Here is a 19,655-nt window from a genome sequence, read left to right as displayed (position 1 = left end):
TGATGTTTTCATACCCCAGTGTGTCTAGTGACCCAAACTACAAACCATGTGGGCCAGTTACTTGCATTACACCCCTTGAGTAACTTTAGCTTCAGTAACAAAACAACATGCAAGAACAACATTTTTTCTCCACACCCCTACTTCTAATTCAGGCTGTGTGTTGCCTCGGCATACCTGCAAAAGTGGTGTCTATGTAAAAAGAGTAAGATCCATTAGTGGCATTTGCCAGTGCTGGAATCTTAGGGGAGCACTCCAGACTTTGGTGACCTTTTATATCACTGCAGTAGCAAGCAATATTCCTTTGCTCTTTCAGGGTGTGGATCTTTGATCTTCTCCCTTACAGGTTTCATTTTATGGGCACAGGGCTCTCTTTCTCCATCCATCACCCCCACCCAGTCCCCTCCCTTCTCTACTCTTTCCTTCACTCACTGCTCGGGGCCACTCTCTATATTTTATATCACAGGACCAGTGGGTCAGACCCAAAGATAACCCACTAAAACCAAAGAAAGGCATATATAATATATACACACATATACAGTATATATATGAATATATATATATATATATATATATATATATATATATATATTGTGACAGGAAGTCAGGTAAATCTGTGGATGTTGTCACAGATGGGAGATACATTTCTGCTTTGTTTAGACAATTCACCAATTACTATAGGGTGTCGGCTACAGAGGTAGCCAGGAAGGTGTAAGGACGTTGAAAGAAGCTTCAGCTATTCAGGATGAGGCAATTAAGGCCTCTATAAGTTATCCAGGGGATGCCTACTGATTGCTGCCTCCTGAAGCGATATGCGCTGAGGAGAGCAGTCAGCTGAAGACTTCTGAAGATGAGGTGATGGACTTTTTCTGTGTAAAAAGAAAACAAATGGACTATTGATTGTCTGCTGTAAGACCAGCAGTGTCTGCCCAGCAGTAGGTTGGGACAGACTCCCTACGTAGGTTCCTGTGTGTGAAGGTAGATGCCCACAGTGGCCAGGGTTTATTTTATTTTATGTTTGTTTTGAATTATGCTGTTTTTGATGCTTGCACTTGTGTGAAGAAAATTGCAAGAATAAACCATAGACTGTTGTTTTCAACTACTCCTCGGCTATCTCTCTGTGTAACGAACCCCCCCAAGGGGGTCACCCTCTCTCGCTACAGAGCTAACCCCTCACATAATATATATATATAAATATATATATAAATATTGTAAGGGGTTGGCTCGGTAGCGGGTGTGGGTGACCCCTTGGGTGGATTCGTTACACAGAGAGACAGCCGAGGAGTGGTTAAAAACAACGGTCTATAGTTTATTCTTCCAATTTGCTGGAAACAAGTGCAAGCATCCAAACAGCATAAATCAAACAAACATAAAATAAACCCTGGCCACTTGGGGCGTCTACCTTCACAACACAGGAACCTACCTATGGTGTCTGTCCCAACCTACTGCTGGGCAGACACTGCTGGTCATACAGCAGAAAACCAATAGTCTATTTGTTTTCTTTTCACACAGAAAAAGTCAACACCACCTCACCTTCAGAAGTCTCTCAGCTCACTGCTCTTCCTTAACGCACAAATCCTCAGGATGCAGCAATCAGTAGTTATCCTCTGGATAACTTATAGAGGCCTTAATTGCCTCATTCTGAATAGCTGAAGCTTTCCAATGTCCTTAAACCTTTCTGGCTACCTCTGCAGCCGACACCTGATAGTAATTGGTGAATTGTCTAAACAAGGCAGAAATGTATCTCCTGTCTGTGACAACATCCACAGATTTACCTGACTTCCTGTCACAATATATATATATATTTATTTATTTATTTTGTATTCCATTTTCTAGTGGGGATTGGGGGAATTGTAAGCAAACAGGCACAAACAGTCTAAAAAAAGTAGTCTGCTTTATTTGCGTCCAAACAAACAAAATGTCTTTCTTCAGCAAAAGCTAAATAAAAATGTTTTTTTTTTTAATCAATAACACAAAACTGCAAAATACGTTTTAATAGAAAGTGAGCAGTTCTGTACTTGTCAAACTGTACCTCACCTATAGCTGGCTGCCAGTATGGCCCTACTCAGGCCCTGAGTGGCCATAGAGCACTTGCCCAAGTCAGCTGGGCGGCTCCCTAAGCCTGTGCTGCTCACCTGACTGCCAGTTCAGTTATGCCACTGGGGCCGGGGGACAGAAAAGTACAGGAAAGTTAACCCGTGATCATGAAGAGGGATTTGCTGTCGCAGACACCACAAAGTCAGACCAGTAAGAAAGTGAGTGCTTCCTCCATGTGCCTGGATAGGGGAAGCGGCGGGGGGGGGCTGCATATAAAAGAATCAATCTCTCTATTTTCCTACTGCAGCCTCTGAAAGCCGGCTTCTCCTCCGCTCCCTTCCTCAGGCATTCAGAGACTGCAGGAGTAAAATGGTGAGATGGATTCTTCTATATGCAGCTGCCCCAGCTGCTGCTCCTATCCAGCTTTTTTCTGCTGCCCCCCCCCCCTGTGCTCTCTGGCCCCCCAGTGCTCTCAGCCCCCTGTGCTCTCTGGCCCCCCTGTGCTCTCCAGCCTCTGTGCTCTGCCCCACATACTCTCTGCCCCCCCCAGTGCTCTCAGAACCCCCCCAGTTCTCTCTGGCCCCACGTTATCTCCACACCCCAGTATTCTCTGGCCCTCCAGTGCTCTCCGGCTCTCCCTGTGCTCTCTGTCCCCTCCTCTGTTCTCTCTGCCCACTGTTCTCTCTGCCCCCCAGCGCTTTCAGGCCCCCCGTGCTCTCCAGTCCCTCTGTACTCTTCGCCCCCCTTGCTCATTGACCCCACTGTGTTCTCCACCCCCGTGCTCTCCACCCCTGTGCTCTCTGCCCCTCCACCCCCATGCTTTCTGGCCACCTCTGTGCTCCCCGGCCCCCTCTGTTCTCTCTGGCCCCTCCCACGCTATTTCCCAGTCCCAGCAGATGTGCTGGGTTCCCCCCTCCGCTCTCCTGCCAGCTGCTGCAGGGGATCCATCAGGATGGAGAGTGGGGAAGGGGCCGGTAAATATGTCATGGACTGCTCAGTCTAAAATGCCCAGGCCTGTGTTTTGTCCCAGTCCAGGCCCTACTGCTTCCCTGCAACTACAGAGAGCCCCAGGCTTCTCTGTCTCCACTCTAAAAATCTCTCCCTCTCGGAGATTACCAGTCTTTAATGGGTGTTTTTAAAGGTAAATACCTAATTGCAGAAATAAAAACATTGCAGTGTTTATATAACAATGCAGTGATCCCCCTGAGGAAATCCCATGACCTTGTAACAAAACACTTAACTCAATGACATCATGGGGCTGCATAGTGGTAACAATATACAGTACCACACACGGAATGGATGCTGGAGTTTTAAATGAGTTACTGATATTATATGCTCATTGCTTGGTGCGGTCGAGCATCTTTATAATGTGAGAATATAATTGTAAGTTGGGAAAAAGGAATAAATGTTTTGAAGATAAAGTGCTATATAGTTATTTCTTTCAACATGTGTGGCTAAGTGGGAGGTGAAGATTGGAGAGCACTCTTAAAGGCACAGTGTATTTATTACCCAGAGGTGATCACTTATGAAGTCCAATGAAAGAGAAGTTAGCAATACAGGGAGAGTTAACAATGGAACCAAGGAACATACATACACTATAATGTCAAAAGTATTAGGATGCCTGCCTTTACACGCACATGAACTTTAATGGCATCCCAGTCTTAGTCTGTAAGGTTTAAATTTGAGTTGGCCCTCCCTTTGAAGCTATAACAGCTTCAATTTCAAGGATTAGGAGTGTGTCTATAGGAATGTTTGACTTTTCTTTCAAAAGTGCATTTGTGAGGTAAATCACTGATGTTGGACAAGAAGATCTGGCTCCCAGTCTCTGCTCTAATTCATCCCAAAGGTGTTCTATTTGGTTGAGGTCAGGACAAGGCCAGTCAAGTTCCACCACCCTAAACTCGCTAATCCATGTCTTTATGGACCTTACACTGGGATGCCATTAAAGTTCATGTGCGTGTAAAGGCAGGTGTCCCAATACTTTTGGTAATACAGTGTATATGCGAATTGGATGCGCTTTGAACGTCATCCGATTCGCATGACATGTGAATTAAACTGGCCTTCTTTGGAGCTGGTTCACATATATGCAGTGCAGTGGCAGTGCAAATTAGCTGCAAATTTAAAAAGAGTCCTTGTACATTTTCTGAGCACTGCGGTTTGATTTAGATGCAAATTCCAGGCTCATTGCCTTCTATGGAAACTCATCTGAACCACACATCTGATCAGTTCTAAACACAAATTTGACCAGAAAAAAACAGCGTGGGGGTCTGGTACGGATTTTAGGCAGAACTCCAATTTTTTAACTACTAAATACAGGGCACTTTCACCCCGTTCCTGCCCATTCCAATTTTCAGCTTTCAGTGCTGTCACAATTTGAAAGATAATTGTGCAGTCATACAACAGTGTACCCAAATTCTTTTTTTTATCATTTATTTACACAAATAGAGCTTTCTTTTGGTAGTATTTAATCACCACTCTTTTTTTGTTTTTGTTTTTTGTAAAAAAAAAACTAAAAAATACCAACACTTTTGGAAAAAAAAAAGTTTTTCTTAGTTTCTGTCAGGAAATGTTGTAAATAAGTAATTTCTCTCCTTTACTGAGGCTGCACTAATGGGCACTGATAAACTGCACTGATGGGCACTGATGAGGTGGCACTGATGGGCATTGGTGAGGCAGCACTGAAGAGCACTGATGGGGTGGCACTGATGAGGAGGCACTAATATGCAGCACTGATGGGCACTGATAGGTGACACTGATATGTAGCACTGATGAGCACTGATAGTTGCCACTGATGGGCACTGATAGGCAGGAGTCACTTTGGGTGGGGGGCTCGTGGAACCAAGCTTATCTTAGAGAGGTCAGGAAACTCCTTGTCAAACTCCCCTGGCCCCTCCTCTGTGTAAGTCACTCTGTGTCTATTAGGGGCACAGGGTGACCGAGAACTCCAGTCAGGTCTGCACTAACCAGACTCACTGTACAACCACACCAGACTCAGCATTTCATGTTACCCCTGTTATGCAGGGTTCTATATGTGTGGTTTGTGTTGAAAGAATAAAGAAGCTCTTTCACTTGGGACAGTAATATTTCTGAACAATATCCCTCAAGAAATATATCAAGATAAATAATTCCACCTTTCAGATTGCTAGAATATTGTAGGAGTGTTTCATAGACCATTGCTAGATAGTTTGAAGTGGGGTGGAGGTTGTTATGTGGCTGTTAAGTGCCTGCATCCCATGGTACTATTGTTTCTGTCTACCTTGGGAGCAAAAGGATTATGGGATGTATAGGTTTATGTGGATTAGCTGCTAAAGGGGAGGGGGGATTTCTCCTTCATCCTTTCCTAAAGGCTGTGTGGGTTCGCAGTTACTGATTCAATTATTTGTTTTAAAGTCTGAATATATCTGTATGTCATGTTACCAAATGTAGTTTACCCTGCCCTGTGTCATTATGCAAAGAAGGTTGATTGTTCCCTGAATGTATATCTCATTATGTGTGTGTCCCTAGGGGCGTAATTCTAACTGTGATTGGCTGTGGCTTGAGGTGTAGTTACACTGATCAACGTAGAAGAACGTTGTAGAACGTAGTAGAATAGTAGAACCGTATGATAAGTGTTTCTACACAGGGAGAACTGACAGGCAGCTTGTTTACACAAGCTGCCTGCCTTTCTCCCTCTCCCCCGCCGATCGCCGAGTGACCAGCGGACATCGGGTCACACGCGCGGGGGGGGTCCGTGACCGCGCGGGAGCGGGAGCGCGCCGGCGGCGGCGCGCGTTCGCTCCCCAGACCCTCCCAGGCTAGTGACGTACCGATACGTCACTCTGCCTGTGAGGGGCTGACCGCCGCAGTATATAGTCGTGCGGCGGTCGGCAAGCGGTTAAAACATGCTATGCGGGGCGTGGCTTGACAGCACGAGTGAATGGCTGCCTAATCCCTCAGCTCTGCAGGATATCCAGCCAAATCATCCAAAAGTGAACCCTACAGGGAACAAACAACTGAACCAATCTGATCCTCAACTCTCCTACATCGACCCGACGGCAATTTCAAAAAGAAGAAAGGAGTATAAATCCCCTAAAAAGCTCACAGCATTATTCTCATCCTCGGGCCTTGTTAACAGCCAAGATGGCGCCTGCAGGACGTGTGACAGCTCAGCACGACTCTCCTCACTTTCCGATGGGGAAGAATACCACCATCTTTCAGAGAATTCCTCCAGCTCCAGCGATCATGATGAGTTATCTCCCCCAAACTCACCCTTCACATCCAGCCCTGCTAAATCGAGGCCTAGAACAGAGGAGCCTGAGCACACACTGCTCTACGCAGCTCCTTGGCTTGTTCTCTCTCCCCCCTCCTCAGCAAGCATCGATGCTGGAATCATTCCCTGCATCTGACCAACCTCTGTCAGAACAAACAATAAAGAGCATGCTTCTCTCCTGAGACAGACCTTGTATACTGGTAGCTGTTTCTTCCCTTTCTGTTTCTGTGCAGCAACAGGACCAGCGTATTACATCACAGAAACTAGAGTCAGTGAATTAAACACTGCTCATAATGAAATGGTGAATGCAGTCATGGATCATGAGGAGGAACTCTTATTAATCAAACTCAAACTAGCGGACCTTGAAGACCGTTCCTGTAGGAACAACATCAAATTCCGAAATATACCGGAATCAGTTCCTCCGTCAAATCTCATCAGATTCCTGCACTCCCTAATGCGCACAGTATTACTTGAACTGTTTGAGCATGATCTGGAGATTGACAGAGAGCATAGACTCCCCAAACCCCCCCATCTGCCGCCCTCTACACCCAGAGACATTCTGGTAAGCATACACTTTTTCACCGTCAAAGGGTGAGTCATGCATGCAGCGAAATGAGCATCCAGACTCCCGAACCCCTTCTCCTTCATTAATCTCTATGAGGATCTATCCAAAGTGGCCATGGAAAATCGCCGACAACTTGCCATAATAACTAAAGCACTTCAAAACCACAAAATACCCTACACATTAAGATTCCCCACTAAACTACTTATCACGCACCAGAAAAAGACCCACACAGTGAGGACTCTCTCTATGGGGCCTCCATTTATTAAAAGACTGGCACATCATACCAGAGGACACCCCAGGCCCACGAGAACAACCAGTTCTTCAAATGGAAACCGGAGGATCTTCCCAAGACAAGTGAAGCTGCCCTATCCCTGAACCAATAAATGCTGGATGCGTGCAGTACCATTCATTTGTATTCACCTACTAGAACTGTAAGTTACAGACCTACCTAATTTACAGTAAGTCTGCTCCCCCCCCCCCCCATTTGTAGTTTTGTGCAGTAGTTATTGTCCATTGAGCTCAAGAGTGTACTCCGTACTTGGGCTCTCATTTTTTACTTAACCTCCCACCCTATTCCTGTACCAGCTGCACCTTGTTTTTGGATTTATCGACCAAGCCCATCACCTAAGGCCTCCTGAACAACACCGCTTGCCTTAACATGGCATTTACTGTAAACTTGTCTCTATTAACGCTAGGGGAGTAAATACCCCTCAGAAGAGATCCACGCTCCTTAGAAAGGCTAACAACCAACATGCCGATATCATTCTAGTGCAAGAAACGCACTTCGCATTGACTAAACCCCCCCCCCCCCAGTTCAAGCTGAAAAACTATCACAAGGTCCTCTTAGCTTCCAAATCAGAAAAGAAAAATGGAGTATTAATAGCATTCCGAGACTAACTACAACTTAACCTGAATCAAACCATTGCTGACCCCCAAGAATGCTACCTAATTGTAATTTGCGACACAAAAAACAAAATCCCGTACACCTTAGTCAATGTGTATGGCCTGAATAGACAACAACTTTGCTTCTGCAAATGATTCGATTATACAAGAAAGTGACTCAAGTCAAAAACGGTAGAATTATAATGGGAGGCAATTTCAATATCGTAGGAGATCCCAATATTGACACCAAGTCATCAACTCTCCAGCTCTGAATTCCTTTCTTCGAGCAAATGATTTATTCGACGTCTGGAGATGCCATCATGGATGGGAAAGGGATTTCTCATAATTTGCTTCCTCTCAGTTATCCTACTCCCGCATTGACTTTTTCCTTGTAGACAAACAGATACTCCAAGATGTTACAAATTCGTCAATCGGAACCATTGCATGGTCCGACCACGCTCCTGTTTCCATCACTCTGGGAGAACGAGCATCAAGACCACCTTGCATCTGGAGACTGAACACCTCTCTTCTTGCTGACCCTGGTACCATCCAAACCATAACTGCAGAACACACACTTTCTTTGAACTCAATGATAGTCCCGACATTGACCGGTTTCTTCTTTGGTCTACTTACAAAGCATATATGCGAGGAGTCCTTATCAAATTGCACAGTAAGGTTAAAAAGCAGAGGACGTGGCAGATTGAAGAGATACTGTCCCAAATTGACCATCTAGAAAAGGTTAACAAACAATCCCACTCCCATGACAAAGTTATGGAACTTCTTGACCGGAGACAAACACTCCGCTCTCTATTGCTCTATAAATTCGAAAAACAAACCTTAAAATCAGTAAGGCCAACTTTTATGCCCTGGTTAAAAAGGCCACTGCCTTACTCACCAGTCAAGTTAAGGCCCAAAGAATCAAAAGTAAAATTGCATGCCTATATCACCCTACCACTAACCGTTTACTGACCAAACCCCAGACATTACAGATGCCTTCAGCAACAACTATTCATCCCTCCATAAATTAGCATCTGATCCCACCACCCCCCAACCAACAGATTATCTTATTCAACAATTTCTATCATCAGTCGAATTACCATCCATCTCCTCAAGACCAACTTCATCAACTGTCCCAGCCTTTCACAACTGAAGAAATTCTCAAGGCGATTAAAACTCCCCCCTGTCATAAATACACAGGCAAAGACGGCTTTGTCAATGAATACTACAAACAATTTACAAACGTCCTCTCCCCCCCACCTCACTAATCTCTTCAATTTGGCCTCCCCCTCTGGTAGCTTTCCATTAGATATGTTACATTTGATTGTTATAACTAGGGATCGACCGATTATCGGCAAAGCCGATATATCGAGGGCCGCTATGCACTTTCCCCGATATATCGGAATCGGCCCCCGGAGGTTACCGATATTGCCGATATTTTGGGAAAGTGCATGTACTGGAGTAATGCCTGCAGCTAGAGGCATCACCCCGGTAATGGTGTCCATAGCCGATGGTCAGCTGTCTTGTAGTAACAACCGATGCGGCAGAGAAGCCTAAAAACAACATCAAACAAGGATATATGCAACCGGTCAGAATTACAAGGTTTGTATACCAATGCCAGAAGCCTTGCAAACAAGATGGGAGAGCTGGAGCTGCTGATGTTTGAGGAGGACTTCGATTTTGTGGGGATAACAGAGACTTGGTTCGACAGCTCTCATGATTGGATGGTGGCCATTCAGGGGTATTCCCTTTATTGCAGGGATAGAGACGGTAAAAAAGGGGGAGGGGTATGTCTGTATATTAAGAACAGTGTACAGGTAAATATGAGGGATGATATTAATAATGGTGCTATGGACGAGGCGGAATCCCTATGGGTAGAACTTAAAAGGGAAGGCAATATAGGGAAGGTAATATTGGGCGTATGCTATAGGCCCCCCAACCAGAGGGAGGAGGGGGAGGCGGACCTCCTTTTACAGATAGGATTGGCAGCAAGGATGGAAAATGTCATTATAATGGGGAACTTTAATTATCCAGATATAGACTGGGCAGAAGGAACCGCGCATTCAGCCAAGGCTCGGCAGTTCCTAAATGTTTTGCAGGACAATTTCATGAGTCAGATGATGAATGCACCAACAAGAAACAATGCGGTACTTGGACATACTGATTACCAACAATACATACCTGCTCACGGATATAGAGATATGGGGCAACTTAGGAAACAGTGACCATAGGTCAATTAGTTTCAGTATTAATAATAGTAATAGAAAACACAAGGGTAATATAAGGACACTGAATTTAAAAAGAGCCAATTTCCCAAAACTGCGCTCTCTGCTAGAAAATATCAAATGGGATAGAACCCTGGGAACAAAGAACACGGAGGAAAAATGGGAGTGCTTCAAGAGCATACTAAACAAAGGGATTGGCCAGTGCATTCCAAAGGGAAATAAATTTAAAAGAGCAAAACTGAACCCTGGGTGGCTAAACTCCACCATAAAAATGCATATTAAAACTAAAGAAAAGGCCTTCAAAAAATACAAGACTGAGGGGTCATTGGCAGCATTCAAGCATTACAAAGAGTGTAATAAGAAATGTAAAGACAAAATCAAGGCGGTTAAAATAGAACATGAGAGACATATAGTGGAAGAGAGTAAAAAGAATCCCAAGAAATTCTTTAAGTATAAAAACAGTAACAAAGCGAGGCCAGAACACATTGGCCCCATAAAAGACGACAAAGGAAATATGGCCACAGAGGACAGAGAAAAGGCGGAAGTGTTAAATAACTTCTTCTCTTCAGTCTTCACAAAAGAATCGGGGGGCTACACTAACCCAGCTTGTAAGGCTAAACTAAATAATACACCTCAGGAAGTACCGCCATGGCTCACAGAAGATAGATTTGGAACTAAACTAGAGAAACTTAACATAAAAAAATCACCGGGACCGGATGGCTTGCACCCGAGGGTTCTTAAAGAGCTCAACCAGGTGATTGCCAGACCATTATTCTTGATCTTTAAGGATAGTCTACAGACAGGTATGGTGCCAGCTGATTGGAAAAAAGCCAACGTGATACCAATATTTAAAAAAGGGCTGAGATATATCCTGGGTAACTATAGGCCGGTTAGCCTAACATCAGTAGTCTGCAAGATTTTGGAGGGGATGTTAAGGGACCACATACAAGACTTTAGTAATTAAAGGGTATTATTAGTAGTAATCAGCATGGATTCATGGAAAATTGTTCTTGCCAAACCAATCTATTAACCATCTACGATGAAGTGAGCATCCACCTAGATAAAGGTAAGCCTGTGGATGTGGTGTATCTGGACTTTGCAAAGGCCTTTGACACCGTTCCCCACAAACGCTTACTGTACAAACTAAGGAAGGTAGGTATGGACCATAGGGTGAGTACCTGGATAGAGAATTGGCTCCAGGGGAGAGTCCAGAGGGTGGGGATTAATGGGGAGTACTCGGATTGGGTGGGTGTGGAAAGTGGGGTCCCCCAAGGTTCTGTCCTGGGGCCAATCCTATTTAATCTATTCATAAATGATCTAGAGGAGGGGATATCGAGTACAATCTCAGTATTTGTGGATGATACTAAACCAAGCATGCCAATATCTTCTATGCAGGATGTGGAAACCTTACAAGCAGATCTGAACATAATAATGGGGTGGGCAACTACATGGCAGATGAGGTTTAATGTTGAAAAATGTAAAGTAATGCACTTGGGCGTCAGAAACACGAAAGCAAGCTACTCACTGGGGGGGGGGAACCTCTGGGTGAGTCTAGGATGGAAAAGGACCAGGGGGTACTGGTAGACAACAGGCTTGGCTGTGACATGCAATGCCAAGCCGCTGCAAGCAAAGCCAACAGAATACTAGCATGTATAAAAAAGGGGATTCACTCCAGAAATAAAGAGATTATTCTCCCACTCTACAAGACTCTGGTCCAGCCACATCTGGAGTATGCTGTCCAGTTCTGGGCACCAGTCCTCAGGAAGGATGTGCTGGAACTGGAGAGAGTCCAGAGAAGGGCAACAAAAATAATTCGGGGAATGGAGAGCATCAGCTTTGAGGAAAGACTACAAGCACTGAACGTATTCTCTCTGGAGAAGAGACGATTGAGGGGGGATATGATATCAATGTACAAATACTGTACTGGCGACCCTAGCATAAGGAACAAACTTTTCAGAGAAAAGGAATACAATAAGACACATGGCCACTCACTAAAACTAGAGGAAAAATGGTTTAACCTTAAAATACGTAAGGGGTTCTTCACTGTCAGAGCAGTAAGGATGTGGAATTCTCTTCCACAAGCAGTCGTATCAGCAGGGAGCATCAATAGTTTCAAAAAATTATTAGATGGGCACCTTGAAGACCACAACATACAGGGGTATACAATGAACGGTTAAAAGCAAACACAAACACATCATAGGTTGAACTGGATGGACTAATGTCTTTTTTCAACCTCACAAACTATGTAACTATGTAACTTCCAGGTACTGTCTGGCACCAGATTCAAAAAAATTACAGCATTCAAAGCATCCAAACTTTTTGTATTTTTTTGAATGCTTTTAAGTGCAGAGGAGGGGTTTGGGGTCTTTTAGACCCCCAGATCCCACCACAAAAAGTACCTGTCAAAAAAAAAAAAGAAAACATTTTTTAAAATGTACAAATAATCACCCATATCCGCCGATACCGATATGCATTGGTCAAAATATCAGTATCGGCAACGAAAAACCGATATCGGTCGATCACTAGTTATAACCATCCCTCAACCGGATAAGGACCCTACTGTCACAACTAACTACAGACCTATATCTCTCCTTAACACCGATGTTAAACTATTCACCAAAGTTGTGGCATCCAGATTGATGTCCCTCCTCACAACTCTAGTTCATCCAGACCAAGTTGGATTTATGCCTGATAGACAAGCACCTGATGCGACTAGGAGAGTCCTTGACCTAATCCACCGAGCTAGTCAGTCACAGGCACCTTCTCTGATTCTATCTTTGGATGCAGAGAAGGCGTTTGACAGGGTGCATTGGGGATTAATGAAGGCAGTGCTCTCCAAATTTGGCATAAATTGCTGGTACCAATCAGCAATACTCTCCCTATATTCCAACCCTTCAGCTAGAGTGATGACAGAAGGTTCACTAGCCAAACCCTTTGGGATCTCCAGTGACACCTGACAGGGCTGCCGTCTGTCCCCTATTATTTTTGCCCTCTTAATAGAACCCTTAGCATCTAAAATTAGAAACAACCAACGTATCCCTGGAATCTCTTGTAATGACACTGACCATAAGATTAGTCTCTTTGCAGACGATATCATCTTCATGATATCCAACCCAACTGGCTCCTTACCGGCAATTCAAGAAACCTTACAACAATTTGGCACAGTATCCCTTTACAAACTAAACTCTAATAAATCCTTAATTCTCCCTCTGAACCTCCCCGACAAACAAGAATCTCTGCTAAAAATCAAGCCTCCCCTTCACATGGGCTAACCAATCTATTGCCTACTTAGGGATTAACGTATCCCAATCTCATTGACATCTATACGATCTAAACTACAAAGCCTTTTAAACACAACTCTCCCACTTACTTAACCAATTGCGAATCTCTAGATTGTCTAAACCGGGAAGAATAGCTTCCTTCAAAATTCTTATTTTACCCAAACTAATATACCTCTTCTGCACTATAGTAATGCTGATTCTGCATTTTTTTTCTCCTTCATCCACAGACTGATAACAAAATTAATTTGGGACAAAAAGCCACCAAGATGTGCTCACCACATACTAGTAAGACACCACAAACAAGGCAGTGTCGGGCTCCCCAATATTCACACCTATTACTATTCAGCTATCCTAGACCAAATTTACTTTTTGTGGCGCCCCTCTCCCAACAAAACTTGGTCAAGTAGGGAAACCTCACATGCTACGGCCAACAAACCACTAGATACTCTCTTCCTCATCTCTGTAGGCTTCCCACCACCTATGACACCTTTTTCCCCAGTGGTTAGAGCATTATTGCTTGCCTGGGTACAACATGCAATTAATTCACCTTCCAACCAACCCCTACACAACCATCCTATAACGCACAGAGAACTACACCAACACAATTCAACCTCCCTAACTCTGAAGCCTACACTTACGTAAGAATACACCACTTTCTTCAGTCCTCCAAACTCCCTTCTACAATTTTGGTGCCTGATGCGCTCCACAGATTCTACTCGCATCCCACATACCCAAAACATGGTATCTCCATGACGTATGTCGCTCTAAATGACCAACAGCCTCTCTCCCAACTTAATACCCTCCTGAAGTGGGAAGCAGAAATAAATATCAACCCAACCCCTGTTATGTGGCAGAAAGCCTTCAAATTCACCCACGAAGCATCCACAGATTCTACTCGCATCCCACATACCCAAAACATGGTATCTCCATGACGTATGTCGCTCTAAATGACCAACGGCCTTTCTCCCAAGTTAATACCCTCCTGAAGTGGGAAGCAGAAATAAATATCAACCCAACCCCTGTTATGTGGCAGAAAGCCTTCAAATTCACCCACGAAGCATCCCGCTGCTCTAATCATTTAAAATATCCCAAACTGTACACAGATGGTACCTAACACCACACAGACTATCAAAAATCTATCCGATATCCCCCTCAACTTGCTGGAGAACTTGCGGTAGCACGGGTACCATAGCGCACCTTCTCTGGTTTTGTAAATGCCTTAGCTCATTCTGGAAACAGATCTTCTCCTTAATTTCCTCTATATCACACACTCCCTCCGCACCTTCTCCAGAGATTGCCTTACTACACTTAGGTATAGAAAAATTCTCGCCTAGATCACAAGTAGTAATAGAACACCTATTACTCGCAGCAAAGTTGAATATTACCAAGCATTGGAAAACCACTGAACCCCCTTCTCTGGTGTACACACTTGCAGACCTCAACCTCCAGTGTGAGATGGGGAGATTGGTAGCTAAAATCAACTTCACCATGGACAAGTTTCTTTATAGATGGCCCTCATGGCTATCCCACCCTTGGTTCACTGTTTAAATGTATTGCTTCTTGATAACTATCTCTTGTTGAACAACCCTTGTTAATATACACCTCGTCTGGTTAATATGCTGGTATCCCTCCTACCTCCCCTGCCCCTCCTTCTCACCTCCCCTCCTGGAGTTACGTCTATTAATGCCAGAAAAAACGAAAGTTGAAAAGGATTAAAAGAGGTGCATGGAAGCCAGCCAGACCCCAGTCTGATGTACTCACCCTCCAGTCTGCCACCAACCAAGTAGACCGGTCTCATGATATAAATAAAGAACAGAGGTTTAGTTGACTCTATTAATGCCTTCAGATGTAGTTTTTATTTTCCAACTTAGTTCAACTAACATGTTTGATGAGTGTTATACATTTATTTTATAAGTTGACCTTCCTTAAGGCTCCAGTTGGGATATCTGACAAGATACCACATGTAATACTAATCTTGTATGTTGAAACAAAACCCTACACTAAAGAATATTTTGAAAAAAAAAAAAAAAAAAACACGCTATGCATGTATGTATGTATGTTTTTTTTTTTTAAAACCCGCTGTTAATCTTATACACATTGGTGAATGTTTAAAAGCAAACCATTTACATTACTATACCACCTTTGATGGATTCTCGTGTAAGCCTTATTCTGGGTACCAGATCAGGTTTGATATGTACATATACCCACATATCTGTTCTAAACATTGTAAACAGCATATAAACTTTCAAGCTAAGAACCATCTCAAAACTCCTGCTGTGCCTCAGTATGACATGATAATAAAATAATCTAGTAAAACACTGCAGGAGATTGTTCTGCATAATGAGTCTGTTCTACAGATTGAATTATTTACTTTATTCTTTAAAATCCACCTGGCACTGTACTTACAGTTGCAAATTGTTATTTATGTGCCCAAGAGCATCTCTTAAGTAAGCAACTATCTACAAATCATAGTTTGAATTTTGGTTATTATTGCAAATAGTTACTATAAACCAGAACATAAAATATATATTATCGTTGGCTATTACATGGATAAGACGGCGCCCCAGCTAGCATATTCCTTGCTTTAACATTTCTGCTGCAACAAAAACTCAGACAAGTCACACGTGTTTTTCCCTTGTATTTTTTTTAACTGCAGTTTTTGTAAAAAAAAGAAAAGTTAACTTCAGCATCATGTATTAGCAACTAACAACCAGTTTTTCACAAGAACAAATCGGTCCAGCTATCTAATGCAAAATGTAATTTTGACCATAATTAGACACATCTAAATGTTGGCAATTGTAAACATATCTGCTGTCCTTTAAATTACAAACACTCCAACATATATTTCATGATGGAGTAGAAAAGATATGCCAGGTCAACTGAGCTGGGGGGGTATAGTGGGCTAGGTTTTTTTTTACCCCTGGGGCAGTTATTGTTTTACTTGCATATACATGCTATCAAATTATTCATTTAAGCAAATACGAGATATCAGACAAATGCTTAATTCCTAAAAAAAAATTTAAGTTATTAAAGCAGCCAACCTAATTTCAGATACTCCACAGCATCTGTGCTGGACCCTAGATAATCAACAATGCACTGACAAATGTATAAACATTCATTTCATTCCTGCCCACATTAAATCTGCATTGTGAGAAAACTCCTTAAAAGTCATAGAGGTAATGAGATCATCTTTATCATTTTTATATCTAAATACAAAAATAAGCTGTGGTGATTAGTCAATACATTTATGCATCTTTCCAAATATTATGCATGTGAGCTTCTATCCATGTACATGTTTAAAAGGTTATAGAGGTATATCATCCTAAATGTGAACATTTTTTTCTCCATTTTTTTTTTTTTTACCGTTTTACCTTTTTGCACTTTTTCCCTCCTTCCCTCTTGTCTCCACTACCCCCTCCCCCTTGATTCCCTTTTGTTCCCCCCCTTTTCCCCTTTCTTTCCCTACTGACCACCTCTTCCATCTCCCTCCCTATTGTTCCCTTTGGGTCCCAAGTTTCCCCCATGTTTAATCCACTCCAGTTTTGATATGAATTAATACCAAGCAACTGGCATATTTTCAGCAATTATTGTTACATTGACACATTTACAAGTTTTGCCCCCCCCCCCCCATCCTACCCCTTGAGTCCACCACGAAGGAGCCCCTGTGGTGTCCCTAACTTGACTGCCATCTGGGCTCTGGTCTTTCTTGGGTAAGCAATCACTACAATTTATTAAAACCTCAGTATCAATTAATTTTTTGCTTTCAGTATCAATGAATTATTTGCTTTTGTAAATGATACTATATATAACACCACCTGAAGAAGCAGCTTCTGCCGTGAAACATGTAGAGGATATAATGTACATTAGAAATTGTATGCCCTCAGCATCTGTCAGAGGCTATTATCTGACCATTTAGAAATGTTTGTATAACTTACTGTATGTTGAGGTTATCACGAATTGCTGTTTTTTTACAATTGTGCATCTTTGTCTTTTTAATAATTTTGTATAAAGAAATTGTATATATTTTTAGTGTTTTTGTTTAATATATTGGGTACCGAGATAGTCCATTACTCTTTCTACTGAGGTTTGTAAGGGTCACCCCTGGTTATTTCTTCCAAATCTGATTCCAAATATTGCTAAACTGTCTAAAACGTTAGTATAAAAAGGTCTGTTCCTGGCACGAAAAGCTCCCGGACATAAAGTGGTTAATGTTCTAAAAAAAGCTATTTCAAAAACATTTAAATCCAACTTACCCAATATAGATTAAACAAGCTAGCTATTTTCAGAACATCAAGGATAAAAATTCTTATTTCCACAAAGTAAGTTAAAGTCATAAAATATTAATGAGGGCTGACATTTATTCTGTTGATTTGTTTGTTACATTTTCTGCAATCGTCAGAAATATACCAGCTTATCAATTTATGTAGATCTATATTAATGAACTCTCGCCCATGTGTTCTTTTTGAATCTGGCTCTGTCAGATGCCTAAATATATGCCTCTGCATTCTTTAGTAGATGTGGATGGTAACAAGAGGGATTTAAAACATGAGCTTAAGGACATGGTTGTCTTTATAGCACAGCATCTCCCCTATCTGATGGACGTGACATATCTGATCATTTTAAATGTAAATTTGCAGCATGTCTGTCAACTTTCTTTAAAGAATCACTAGAGAGAAATAAAAGAGAGCAAGAAAAGAAAATTGAACTCTATGGTATAGATATCCTGTAATGGATTGCATTTTCGGAATTCCTTCTCTGGTTTAAATTTCATTTGCATAATAATATTGGACCAGCATAAAGTGATTGAAAGCCAACGGTAAATTCAGGTTGCATTCAGTTCAAATTACAATAACCAGTTCAATCACTCAGAAAAATAGTAGATATTGTAAAGGGTAGAAAATCAGCACCTTGAGCCATTAAATCGCTATTTTGCCCATAAATGTGTATTTTTTTTCGATTCTAAAATTCTGTTTCTTTCTTTGTACTTTAGCATTTGGTAATACAAAGGTTTAATGTTTGACTGTTTGAAAACAAAAAAGGTTCAGTGGGTGCAGGTTTTGATAAAAGAGGGTTTATATGTTCTCTATTTACAGAATTTAGCTTGAATTGTTAGCCTCTCTATTTTACAGCAGTTTTAAGCAATTGAAGTCTATTAAAAAAAAAACCAAAATAATCATTTTAATACCAGGTTACAAAAAATCCATGCATTTACCTTGGCCTTTTGGCTGTATTGATAACACAACTGCATTAAACAACATAAGCTCCGCAGGTCAGGCAAGTTTTGGAGGTCTCACTCCCTGTCTTTCAAAGCAATGAAGCATGGGCACCATTTTTGTCATTGCTCTTCTTAAATGTTTATCTTGTTTTTAATGCAAATAGTTGTGTTTAACCTTATAAGCTTAGAGATAATTGACGATTAGGGATAAGTGAATCTGTCTGGGTTTAATTCACGGAGGGGTCGGCAAATCTTGTTTGAAACTAAACTTAACAGTGAATCCCACTGAAATCTATAGGGGTGAATCCTGTTTGTAAAGGCTAGCCATTTTTGGTCTAATAGGCAAACTACTGTAAAAGGGCATGGGTGCTGGGCATTACCATGAGGGATATGTACTAATTTCTAAAAAAGGAAAAACAAAAAAAATACCATACTGTGGCAACATTTAATATACACAAATGCTATGTGACGCCTTAAAGCTCATTATGAATTAATAGATCATGGATGATACAGCAGTATTGGCCAGCAGCAGGACGGTAAAATTGGTCAGTAAAATTGTCCAGCAGCAGGATATTTTTAATGAGGGAGAACTGGACGAAATGTACTAGAAACAAGTACGAGTACAGACAGGTGCTTTCCCACAACAATTATTAGACTGATGATGACACAGCAGTGTAAAATTTGCCAGCAGCAGGTACAGTCATACATTTTAGAAAAAGTTACAAGAAAGAGTGGGCAAATGTGGGAGAGAAAGTTTGTGGAAAGAGAATTCTTGGGGTGATTTTGTAGAGATATTTGGTTCTAGATAGTCAACAATGTTTGATCAACGTCTGGGGGCATAAATGTGTTATCCATGGTGTCCTAACTTTATGGAATTTGTGCATAGAATAATTCTTCATTGCTGGGAGTTTTTGTTTATCAAGTACCAAAACATTTTACATTTACTTGTGTTTTATTTGGTATTTTCAATTTTTATGCCTTTCCTAAGGTTGGCTTCGTAGCCATCAGCATAAAAGTTCTAAGTTATCATTTAGGATTATTACATCTCTTTACGTTGAGGTTTAGTAGGTCCTTCCAAGGTTTTTCAGGATTGTGTGTATATATATACATTAGCTTGTAGGCTGGTTGCCTACAGAAGTAATCTATAGTTAGTGGCTAGTTAGTGGCTGGCCTAGGCTTAGGGGGAAAGGTTTAATGTGAATACTTC

This window comes from Pelophylax lessonae (genome assembly GCF_965119305.1).
Source record: "Pelophylax lessonae genome assembly, chromosome: 5".
Lineage (NCBI taxonomy): Eukaryota > Metazoa > Chordata > Amphibia > Anura > Ranidae > Pelophylax > Pelophylax lessonae.
Note: the sequence above shows the minus strand (reverse complement) of the source record.